A 13,239-nucleotide genomic window follows, 5' to 3' on the forward strand; every position below is an offset into this window, starting at 1 on the left:
CTGGCCAGGAAGCAGAGGGGAGGGGCCAAACCTGCTGTGGAATAGAGAAATCCACCCAGCCCAGAGAGTATGCTGGGATGCTGGGGGACTCCGGTTTAACTTAAACCAGGAAGGGGTCTGGGACAGACATTGCATAAACCTGTTTGAGCCAAATCAATTCAACCAGGTTTATCTCAAACCAGTTTCAGCCATTTTCAAACTGGTTGATGTGCACTGAACATCTGTTCTGTTACAGGTTTAAACCCGTTTCTGATCACTTAAACCAGATTATGTGTAATGTCTGCCCCTAGCCCAAAGGTTCTGGTTGCAGAAGCAGCATGGGGTGGACCAGGCCAGCGACTGAGGGAATACCCAAACTATGAATCCACAAAAATTGAAAGAACAGCTGGCAAGCAAGTGTAGTGTCCTTGATTAGATATCACTGAGGGTTGTTTTTTGTTTTACAGATTAGATTTCAAACAGTCGTGCCCTTTTCAGTTTAGTAGAATATGCTAGCATGTCATTGTTGTGCTTTTCCTGAGCCAAGATTAGGAGCATAGTAAATTGCATGATTTTGTCAGTGATGTTGCCCCCATCTTGATTTTTATAAGGCAGTTCCATTTGTGACCAAGTTGTCCATAGCATTTATTAAGCATGTTGATACTTTTTGAATTAGAAAAAGTCTGGGTCAGGAAGCCTGCCTCCATTGGGAAGAGAAACCAGCAATGTAGTCAGGTGTCTTTGCAATCTTATTTTAACTATCAGGAACCTTCAATATCCTGTTTCTGTGAAAAAAGGGGAAATCAAATGACAGATGGTGTTTATTCCCAGCTAGAAGCCTTTTTCCTTCTGTCAGCACTCAGTCCTATGAGCTCACTCAGTTTTTTTTTTCAGGATCCTGAGATATCAGCTTGGGCAAAGACACCTGAGTTCACTTTAAACTAGCCAGCTTGGGTGCTGATAGCAGTGCAGTCACAGTGGGTACTGACAGAAGTGATGTTTGTCATGTGATCAACCCCCTGAAAGCACTCTACAGTCATGCTGTGACAGACATGCATGGCTGCAGAGTATTTTAAAAATGGGTGATCAAGCAACAAATTAACCTTCATCTAATGAGGGATCAAATGAAGGCGCTCCAAAGTGGGAACTTCTGTCAATCCCTCTCACAATCAGAGTGGAGGGGAGGTTCTGGATTGTTGCAGTCTAACCCCACCCCTGGTGCTGTCTTCAGGAGAGGAGGGGGGTAAAGGGAGGGGGAGGGAGCTGTAGAATGGGGCTTGCTGGGTCTGAGATGGCCGGGGGTGGGGGACAGGTGAATTGGAGCCCCCCCACCCCCCAGCCTCCTCCCAACTCCAGCTCAGGTCAAGCAAATCCCATCCTGTAGCTCCCTCCTTTCCTGCAGACAGCACTGGAAAAGGAAGGGTGGAGGCTAGGGGAAACAGGCTGCAGGCAGGCTTGACCCTCTACCCCCTCCCGACCCAACAGACAAATGTCTGATGGGTAATAGGGGGGTTGCTCTTGCTCATGGCATTTTCTGTGAAGCACCATGAGTTAGAGCAAGGCACTGCACATCTGTCAGTGCCCAGTGGCACAGGTCTCTACATGGGCTGCACAAGTGGGGAAGTACTCAGCAAAGAAAGCCCAGGCCACCACAGCTACACTGCTGTTATTAATAGAGCTAGTGCATAAATGGCAGTCATACTTCTGAAATATATCATGGGCATACTTCTGCTAGTCTGGCTTTCTGTTCCTTTCTGGCTGTTTTCCTCCTCCTTTCTTTCTTTCTCTCTTAAGCACACAGTTCTCAAAACGGCACCCAAATAGCCTCTCCATTCCTGTATGCCTTTATTTTGCATGGTGATGGGTGCCTGCATTTTGGTTCAAAGGCTGCTATTACAAAGGAACTTAGCTGTCCCTATGATCTTACATGAAGGTCAGTGGTGATGCCTCCCAGCTTTGGTGATGTTTTATCCAACCTGTGGTAGCATGTTCTGAAGTAGCTCTGAATCTGTCCTAGCTCTCTAAGGGCCTTTGTCCACATAATCAGTATTTACCTGCTAAAAATGTTCCTGGTCTAATTTTCCTTTCTTAATTTACAATGACTAATTAAATAGTGTGGACGTGATTTACTACCTAATGGCTTATGCTTTGACTAGTAAAAAGCGCTAGAGGGCACATCAGAACAATTTTGTCCTCCTGCCCTTTCAGTACTACCTTACTGTCAGGTGGCGCTTTAGGACAAAAACACCCTGCCGCAGCACTTCTGCCCCTCTCTTTTCCTGGGTGCAAGTTGCACAGGGCGCTTGGGGGGGCTGGGGTGCTAAATCTTTCTGTGCAAAGCACTGCAAGAAGCTGCCTGCCTCTGAAGTCCACATGTGCCTTCCATTTCATAATGTCTGAGCAAAAGGTAAATTTACTGTGCCCCATAGCAATGTCTTCAAGCATTCTGCACTCCTCTGCTCAGCCTGCCTCCTACATTTGTTGTGATATAGCCCACCTTGTGTGCTTCTTCAGGCAGCCTAATTCTCTCTAGTGGGACAGTAGCAATTAGCTTGCTCCCATACTAATGAGGCTGCCTGCTGTGCTGTGTAGGCACAGTATGCTCATGGATACAGGCACCTGGTATGGCAGGTTTAACAAGCAGACATGGCTTAAGCTGTCCCCTCTCCTGTAAGCTGTGCGTCTGTATCTTCTTGGGAAAAGGGAGAAGTTGGTCATTAACAGCAAAGTCGTAAACAATGAGAGCGAGGAGGCAGGAGCAGCGGGGTTATTTGTCAATTTGTGTGTTGCCTCTAGTTGGGATGTGAAGACTGTTATGTGTGATGTCCAGGGTCCACATCCAGATGGGGTCTTGTTGCAATGTGAGCTGGGGCAACAGGAGTGAGACAGCTCATGTGATGGCTGCTTTAGGATCAAACCTTGATACCACCATCACCTATGGCAAAATGTAGGTGTATTGGCTTAATGCATTTGTAACATATTCCTTAGGTTCTTGTGTTGCTGTTAGTATGCAGACACCCACTAAGCTCTTTCCTAGGCTGAGTCAAGGATTGAGTAGGATCAGGTCTGACTGATCACATCCAAACCACCTCACCAAAGGATCTTGAGGAATGTCACTGACTTTTCATGTGGGCTCAATCCCAGGGGGTACCGGAAGCCAGGGCCATCCATGCAGAGGCCAAGCAAGTTCTTGCTGGTTCAGAACATCCCCTTCTGGCAGCACTAGTATAGACCAGCACAGGTGGACTGTGCTCCAAAGAGAACACTTTCATTTTTAAGCAGGTTGGGCATAGATCTGGTGGAGCCACAATGCACATTGTGTGGCTGTCCTTCCTCCCTATATTCAGATCCTGATTTAGTGAAGCATCTTCTGCTAACTCCAAAACTGGGGGAGAGGTAAGGAAATGGTCCCCGTGTCCTCTTCCAGGCAGAGGTGATAAAATATTCCAGGAGATGCTCCACATATGGGTCTCAGTGGGGTGAGCAGTCCAGCCCACACATAGCATTGAGCTACATACAGTCTTTAGGCTACATTCAGTTATATAATATGAAAGGGACACAATGAGGTAGTTCATACTTCGTACAGGTAAGCTGCTGGGTGCATTTTCTCTTAACTTGGGCTCTAGGTAGTCATTTACACCAATGCACTGCTGGAGTTGGTGGGAATTTTATGTAAGTAAGAACAGAAAGTTCAGATTTGGAGCTAGATCTGCCTAGGGATATAAGCAGGACTAACTGCCACTTGAAGTATAGGCAGTCCTCAGACTTACGACACAACTGGTTCCTGAAAACGGCGTCTTAGGTCAAAACGTTGTAACTCAGAACCAATTTTCTCATAAGAAACAATGCTATAAATGGGGGATTGGTTCCTGAACCAAGGCCTGATGCCCTATTTTCACCAAAAATACCCCCGAATTTTGTACTCGGTCAATTATAGATGAGTAATATAGCTACATTAATATATTTATATTGTAAATAGCAATCATCTTGATTTGGAAGGACTTATTTGAGGTGACTTTGCTGGACTTTTTGAAAGGCACTTGGTTGGACTTTTTGAAGGGTTCTTGGCTGGAGTCTTCTCAGGAGTCTTGGCTGAAGGTTTTTCTGGAGTCTTGTCTGCTTTCTTAAAGAAAGTGTCCAAGGAAGTTTGGACAGATGTTCTCCAGGGAGATGAGCGACGCAGCAAACTTGTTCGCTGGCATGGCATTGCATCGGATCAAGCATTGTAAGTCAAAATTGGCATTGTAAAGTTGAAACAAGGTGTCAATTTATAAACGTAAGTGCAAAACATTGTAACTTGAAACGTTGTAAGTCGAGGACTGTCTGTACTTAAAATCCTTCTTCGTGGTGGCATAAACCTGAAGGGCCCTGAAGCTCCCCCTGCCTGTGTCTCTCAAGTATGCCTGTGAGCAGCAGCAGAGGTGCTCCCACCGGGCTTCATGGCTGCATCTCCAAGTTAGATGCATGTGAACAGGAGCAGGTAGGCAGGGCCTTCTTGAAAGCATCCTTCTCCTTCCACTTAGGGGACACAGTGCAGACATACCATAAGTTTCCAGCACAAAAATTCCTCACATGATTGAAGTTCTGCTTCTGAGCACTAATTAACTTAAATAATCATTGCACTGGAAGAAGAGACCACACACCAGTCTGAGCCTGGTTTCTTAGCCCTGCAACTAGTGCTTCTGCCTGCAGTATGAGACCTGGGGTCCAAACCACATGCTAATATGTCACTACTTTGTACTAACTGACATAGGGCCTGAAACCCAAGACTCTTTCTCATGATAGACTAGATCAGAGGTTGGCAACCTTTTCAAGCTATGGGCCAAAACAACCCAGCCCCAGTCCAAGTGGCTTTGGTGGCACTTCAGCAGCAAGGGGCTTTGCCTGAGTCCACATGCCAGGACCAAACATCTGGGAGCTGTATTGGTGCTGTCACTGCTTTTCCCAGTTTCCCACTCCTTAGCTGGGGCGCAAGTGCAGCTTTCAGCCAGAGGGGAGCTGCATCGGGGCTGGGCAGTTGGGAACTGCTCCCATGCTGCTGCTGCCACTTTACCCAGCCCCCTGCCTCCTTGCCTCAGTACAGGTGCAGCTTCCAGCCGGTGAGAAATTGCACTGGGACTGGACAGCTGGAAGCTGTGTCTGCACTGCTGATGCCTCCCCCTGCCTTTCCTCCTCCTTTCAGCTGGAGGCTGCCCAGCCCTGGCTCAGTTCCACACCAGCTGGAAGTTGTCCCCATGCTGCAACTGAGGAACAGGGAGAAGCGGTGGCCATTTGGTCTTGACTTCCAACTGCCTGACCCTAGTAGCACAGCTCCTCACTGCCAAGCTCCAACCTAGGCACCGGCAGAGGCAAAGTCTTCCAGCTCTACACGCCAGATCCAATGACTCTGCAGGCTGTATGTTGCCACCCCCTGGACTAGAGAGTCCCCTCTCTCGCCCAATGACTCCTTAACTCTGCCATGCAGAGTACACCAGTTTTGAAATGAGAGGCAGTGAGTGCTCCCACAGTGGCCCAGCCTGCAGCCTAATGGTTAGAGCACTCTCCTGGAGGTGGGAGCTGTCAGGTTTGCATCACCTTAGGTGGTGGGAGCAGAACTCAGGTCTTCCACACGCTGGGGCCTGCACCAACCATTGGATCCTCAGGTAAAAAGTGGGGGGAACAGCCCTTCCCCAGCTGCCTTTTGGGAGAAAGATGCCTCCACGCAGCCCAGAGTAAGTCCTGAAGAAAGTCACTGCTACTCTCAGCATTTCTTGTTATTTTGGTTGTGAGGCTCACAGTTCAGTGTGCCAGCTTCCATGGATCTCATTCTTAGTTGTCCCTGTACATTGTATGGGTAGCACAGGCTTTGAATTTCTCAAGGTGGCCAGGCTTCTCATTCAGCTTCCACAGTGGTCTGTCTGCCTTGTAAGCATCTAAGTCCCCTTGATGATCCTAGCCCTTGGCCCCATTTCTCATTCCCAATGAAAGGGCCCTATTTCTCCTTCATGTGATCCCTATTACACCCACGGACTTGTGTCAGGGTGGATTTGTCCCAGGATTTTTATTGTTTCTTCCCTCACCTCGGCTGTGAATGCTGAAGAGCAGCTAATCCCAGTGATTATTAAGCAGGTGCAGCGAGACTCTACATCCCTCTTTGCCCAGCCCTCCCTCTCTCCCTTCCCATGTGCAGTCATTGGAAGATATGCATGCATGCACGCACCCACTCACACTGTCTGTGGGAAATGCCCTTTTGCAGGAGGAGGCAAATCTCTTCCTCGCTCTGCACTGTCACAGCTGCTGGGCCACCTCCTCCCTGCTGAAAGAGCTGCCACTGTAATCATATTACTGCAGATAGAATCATGATTTTTCTGGATAACTAATGAGAGCTATTTTACCTTTTATTTATAAGCAATCTTGCATGCTTGCATTGAAGGTTACCAAACTCTGGCATCTCTCTCCCCCTGTCTCCCTCCCTCCCCCCTCTCTTACTACCCCCTCCCCTCGCCCTGTTTTCTCTGTGAATGAGCCGAACCAATCTCTGCTTCCAGCAGGGTCACTGAGCAGAGCAGAGCCACGTGTTTGAATGCCAAAAACATTTAGTGATTTTAAAAAGATCAAGATCAATTGCTCCAGCATTTTGTAGGTAGGAAGCGATATTTCACCCAGCTGGGGGAAGGTTCTCTTTGTCGTGCCCAGCCTGCGTCTGAGGATGTGCGCTGAATGATCTTGCAGCCTGACTCTATCCAGGGACCAACACTGATAAGATGCCTGCTCTGATCAGACCTCACTCCCTGACTTTGAAAGCCTACCAGGAGGAGTGGATTAACTGCAAAGAGAAGAAACTCAAATGTGGCTGTTTTACAAATCTAAATTCAAAGACAATAAATAAATAAACGAGCAGCAGCACATAGCTTGATCAAGTCCATGAGCAGATGGACAGTCTAGTTTAATTGTAATTTTTCCTGGTACCTCTGCATGTTCTGCTGGAAGGCTGCATGGAGTCAAAAAATATCAAGACTTATTGAAGAGCTAAGGACACCCCCAACTTTACCATCCTTACAGCAAAGAAAGGGAACAACTTCATCTCTCCACAAAGGGGAATCATCCTGATGTCACAAAAGTCTCAGTCTTCTCTCCCATGACCTTTGTGGCCTGTCTACACCACAGCAGCTGTATGTACCCACTGGAACATCCCTGATCATACTCCACCCACCCATTTCCACTCCTGCATTTCAAACCCAGAAATACATCAGAGAAGTCACTACTAAATCACCCCTCTGCATCATCTCATGAGACCTTAGTTTCCAGCAGGTTTGTGGGCAGCCACTGGGGACAACCCAGGAGCAACCTCACCAGCACATTGCCAAGCTGGAGTGTGTGGGTAAGAATGGGTGGGCATGTCTGGGTCATAGTGCTGCTGTGGAGTAAGAAGTCCTTTAGGGGCTTTGGTCCCCACTGATTTTTCAGTGACACTGCTTTCTAAGTACATGGACATGTGACACATTTACATCAATGTAGTTTATATCAGTTTTGTACAGCTGCTCCAGGGTAGAGGCTTTAGTAGCCACAGTTACAACACCTCCCCGTTAGTAGGTGGAGAACAAGTAATATCTCGTTTGCAATGAGCAAAGACCTCCCCCAGAATGGAAATAGACAAATGATAGCTATATCCATGTAGTTTTATCCCTGATTTTCCCTCAGTAATTCTCCACTGGATTTAAGTCAGTTTCACTAGTGCAGGCATTTATGTCACTTGTCTGCTCCTTGTTTATATCAATACAAGGGCTTGTGTCAGCATATTGTCTGTTCAAGCCCAAAATCTGAAAATTTTGGAAATGGCGCTTGAGTTCTTATATCATTTTGCTGCTTTGCAATATTTTACTTCCTGTCTCAAAACCAGGCCACCAAAAATGATCCCTTGGGTACCATCTTCAGTCATGAGAGACCCTTAGTGGCCCGCAAAATAAACTGGTACTAAATCCACCTTAAAATTTTATAGCAGAAAAATTCCAATTGTAGAAGAAGTTCTTGACGCTTTTCTTGAGAAGCAGATGACTTCAATTTTCAGTGACCTTTCAAAATATTGTTCTTTTCTTGGTAAACTGAAAGAATCAAGCACAGGTAAGGGTGTGATCCAGCATCCAGGGAAGTCAATGAGAGGCCTTCCATTGATTTCAGTGGGCATCGAACCTGACCATTAAAAGCAAAGTGTCTTCCATATCTTTCCTCCTCTCTTTCTTTCCCCCAGCAAAGCACATTTATTTCACCCTCCATTCTAAACTTCCAGGGATCGATGGGTCATCAAGATGATGAGTTAGTGCCTGTAGTGACAATGGCACTTTCCATTACTGCTGATATACCTGGGGGACACATGTCTCCCAGAGACCCATCAAGGCAAAGAAATTCAACAAAGAAGCTAAAACTGTCATTCTCCATGTAGCTGCCTTAAGGCCCCAATTCTGTACCCATGTGGAGCTTGGTTGACCCCAGGGGGATTTAGCATAGTCATAAGTGACTGGGGGTTAGATTAGAGGAAGGGTGGGCTAATTTTTTGTTTGTTTAAATGTACCACTTTCCCATGGGGAGTCGTGTATCTCCAAGCAGAGGAGTGGGTTCTTTTCCTGAACATCTCTCTTTCAAAAAAAAGAGTCCGCTATTGATGAAAGGTTGCATTATTCTGACATTTTAATTAGCTCAGGAGTATTCAAGTCTCCAAGCCAATTTGGCCACTACACTTTTAAAACAGAAATATGTGCCTGCCTTTATTTTTATACATACCCCAACTTGCCCCAAAATGGCATCACATAAAATAAAATAAAGCCTCTCCTTATTTTGCAGCTCATTGAGAATCCAGTTCCTTCCTTCCTAGTTTAATTTTAATTTGAAACATTAGCTCTACCTGCTCCTCTCATCTTGCTGTTTGCGCTGAGATGGCTGAAGGATGAGAAGCAGCTGGGCTGCCTGTCTCTACTAGCCTTTGTTTAGCTACTGTGTGCTAAAGTGTTCTGAGCCAGCAATCTGAGTAATTGCAGGATTTCAGGAAAAGAGGAGGCTGCAAGTCATGAACTGCTAATGAGTGGGCGTAGCTGGAAGGGCTGGCAGAGTCCAGCAAGAGGCACTGGGGGCTGACAGGAATGAAGACAGCCAGTTGGACTTGAGAGCTGCTGTGTCATAGCAAGGGCATCGGCTGCTCTGCTTCATCAAAGCTGAAAAATGTGTCAGAACTGTGCCACGCATTGCAAGGAGAGCAGAGACAGAGAGAGAGAAAATCCTCACAAAGACCACTCTGCACATCCCGACACTTGGCAGCGATAATCTTTAATTTGTCACACCTGTAGTGTTTGCCTGGCCTCCTTGATTCCCTTCCTTTTTTCCGAGGCTCCAGCTTTTATACTGGCTGACATCCTGACACTCCTGCTGTGTCAGTGCACCCTGTATCACTCCAATTACCCTTCTGCTTCTCCTAGCAGAGCAGCCTCATGGCCTGTTTTTACCTCCAGGCATTTCTCATTCGATAGTCTCTCACATTTGGAGCCCTAGCACACTGAAGGAATTGCATAGTCGCCCTGCAGTAGCATTCTGCATTCATCAGTTCCACTGATTTCACAGTCCAGAGTCTAATCCTGCCAATGGTATTCATCAGGATTTTTTTAAAGGGGGCTTCCAAACTTAGATGGCTGATAACTTGTTATTATTGTAAACAGAGATCCTGTCAGCAGTAAATGTGAACTTCCTTCAGTGCTAAAAGAACAATGCAGTTGAATTAACCTGCCCTTCTCCCACCCATCCATATGGACATATATTGTGGTATTGTACTGTAATAGCTACATCTTACCATAGTGTTACCTCATAGTTTCTGGCCATTGCCATAGTACCATGTTTCTGATAGGGAGACTACCGAAAATCTTCTACTAAAGATTCAGGGATGACCTGTAGGTAGAAATAATACATTGATACACTGAACATAAATGTAAGTGTGCAGACATTGGTTATTTGTACAGCCCAGTCCTCAGGGACTTGCACAGTTCTCATTAACAGTATCAAAATTCCAAGGGATGTTGTACAGATGAGGTTAAACATGTACAGCAGTAAGTGAGAGATACAGTGCTGCTGTTAGTTAATGGTATGTGTATTTCCCCACCTTGCTTTGGAAAAATATTGATGGCAAAGTTTATTGGGCCAGAGCTCAGCATCTTTCTGGATTTGGCCCATTGTAAAATAAATTCTTGAAAGCCTCATGGAAGAAAATGCACATCATCAGATGTCAGGCAGTTGACAAATGTGTCAAGCCTGCAGCTGGGGAGTTTGATAAGCCATGCAGTGGGTTTGTGTGAGACATACATGTTGATGCCTGTAATGCATCATGTAAGAATCTTATAGCAACATCTTTGCCTTTGTTATTTTTTAAACCTGCCAGGTATTGTTGAGCTCCATGACCTGAAATATTTTTCTTTTCTTCTGCCTTCACATTTTCAATTTGATTTACAAAAATGCTCAAAACATGGTTCATTCTACAGTGGTATAATAGTTTTCAGGTATTAACAGCCACTCCAGTATGTTTAAAGAGATCCACGCAATGTGTCTGGTTCCTAAACACGGTGTATTTTGAAAATCCCAACATAAATATATACTAATTTAACAGGCACCTGGAAAGGCAAGCCCCTTTCTCTTTGTATGTGCTTTTGCAAGTTCCACCCTAAAAGGAACCCTGACAAAAGGTAGCACAGGTTGGAAAATGAGTAGAGAACACTAAATGCTCAGACCAGTGAATTAAGCTATAGACCAGGGTGTCAAAGTCATTTTGCCCTATGGGCTAGATGTCTGGCATGTGGCTATTCCCCAGGCTGAATTGGGCCCATGGAGCCCCTTGCTACTCCCCATGTCAGATCCAGGCACCCAGCACCTTCTCTGGAATCTGCATGGTACAGATCTCAGAGTGGCCAGAATGGGCCCCATGGCTAAGGACAGACATTCAAAAAGCCTGAATTAATTCAATCTTTGCAAGCTAGTCTAACCTGGCTAGGCTGAAATGGTTTGTAACCATGCAGACATCCCCTCTGGACTGAGGAAATGCCAGCACATGCCTGCAGTGGCTCAAGCTAGAAGCCCGGGGGGAGGGATGGCAGCTGTGAAGCAGCCATCCCTTCCCTTCCACAATGCTAAGCTGAGGTGGGGCATGACCAGGCCCTGGCAGGACACTCTGAATACAGAGGGGTCATGTGTGTCCCCCTCCTCCCTCCCCTGCTGTTGATAACAGAGCATTTAGTTGCACAGCAGGGAGTTATACAGGGAGTTGTTAGCATTTATCAGCCCATCAAACAAAACAAAAGCCTCAGTCATTAGTTCAAGCTCTTCTTAAATAACTATTTCAAAGGAAGGAATAGAGGGACATTACCGGCTACCTGTTGATTAGCTCCAAAAAGCCCTAAGCCAACACTACTGTCTGCCTTTGTCCTGTCTCCAACAGCATGGACCATAGCCAGCATGTGGTATGCTAGTTAATGCTGTTTGTCTGTGTAAGGCAGAGGGAAGGAGGGAATCCCTGCTTGAACAGGGAGTGATGAGGGGAAGGGGGGGAAGCAGGAGGAAGCCAAGCAGAGGTCACTGTACCTGGAGTCTTTGCTGAAGCTGCAGCCAGGGAGCAGAAAGGCAGGGACAGCTCTGCTGGGCTGGAGCAGAAAGCAGAGAGCATACCTGCCCAGGGTTGCAAAGCATCTGGGCTGCTGGGGGACTATGTTTTAATTTAAACCAGCAAGGAGTCTGGGACAGACATTGCATAAACCGGTTTGACCCAAATCAGTTAAGTCTGATACTACATTCAGCCACGTTTATCTCAAACCAGTTTCAGCCATTTTCAAACTAGTTTATGTGCACTGAACATCTGTTTTGTTACACGTTTAAACCAATTTCTGATTACTTGAACTGGTTTATACATAATGCCTGTCCCTAGCCCAAGTGCAGTATGGGACTGGTCTGGCAGCACATGGGTCAACTCAGACCCAGGGGCAGCAGCAAGCACTGGACAACTGGCTTTGTAGGCTGGATCCAGTCCATGGGCTGTATCTTTGACATCCCTGCTGTAGATCAAGAATCATGGATGAGTTCAGGGTCTCAGGACAGGTACATAAATCCATTCATAACCAAGACCTTAACTAGTTACATCATCAGCTCTCACCCTGTTTCCATTTGCCAGCAGCAGTTGGCAAATGGTTGGTCCTGGGATACATTAAGCCCTAAATCTAAAAAAGGGTCTTAGACACCTAAAGCAAGACTTAGGTGAATTAGATGCTTATCTCCAATACTACAGGGCATTTATAGACATGCTCTGGGAGGCAGGTGGGGGCACTTTAATTAACGAGCTGCACTAATTAAAAACACTGGAGCATCATGTATATCAGCATCCCCGTGCTGAAAAATGGCAGCCGGATACTTTGAACTAAAACTCACTGAATCAGCTTTAGTTTAAAGTGCCCTGCTACCATTTTTCAGCATGGGGACGCCGATACATGTGATGCTAGAGGCTGCTGGAGTGTATTAATTTCTCACTCGAGCCTGCTCCTACTTCCTGTATTTACAGCACAACGCAGCAGCCTGGAAAGGATCAGGACAGCCTTGGAAATGCATCCCTATGTTTAGTATTTTCCTACTGGCTACCTGAGGCAACCTCCTGCCCAGCCTGCTGGCAGCTGTAGACCGTTATGAGGTGCCTCACTCTCCCCCATGTCACTTTATCAGCAAATGCAGGATACTGGCTTTCACTTTCAGGGCCAGGCACCAAGGAGTTAAGCTAAGCAATGCTCAGCATTTGAGCTGCCTGAAAAGCAGGGCTTTCCAGTTTGTTGAAAAACTGGCTATTTCATAATTTGGTTTGGGGCCAATTTTTTTTTTTTTTTAATTTCCAGTGAACCGGAAGATCCCAGGCCCTGCAGCTGTTCAGTGAAATCCATGTTCTTGTCAGTTTTGCTGCTAATACCAGCAGAATGGCAATTTCACTGAGCAGCTCCAAGGGGTTCCCAGGGCCCTTGGCTCAGGGGCAGACCCGGCAGGGACCCAGGCAGGGTTTTGCCAGACACCTGCTTTAGATTCAGCAAGAGCTCATTGAGTCTGAGATGCTGCAAATGAAATGTTCCAAGCTCAGCCAGCCAGCATTTGTCTCCAAAACTGTTTGGTCAGAAATTTCCGACCAACTCTACTTAGCCCCCTGCCACCTAAACCCCTTTTTTGATCTGGCTCTCGGTGCTTTTCGCAAGGAGCCTCAGTGTTAGCGGGGGGGGGGGGGGG

This window comes from Gavialis gangeticus, unplaced genomic scaffold (assembly GCF_001723915.1).
Source record: "Gavialis gangeticus isolate Ggan-Ray unplaced genomic scaffold, GavGan_comp1, whole genome shotgun sequence".
NCBI lineage: Eukaryota > Metazoa > Chordata > Crocodylia > Gavialidae > Gavialis > Gavialis gangeticus.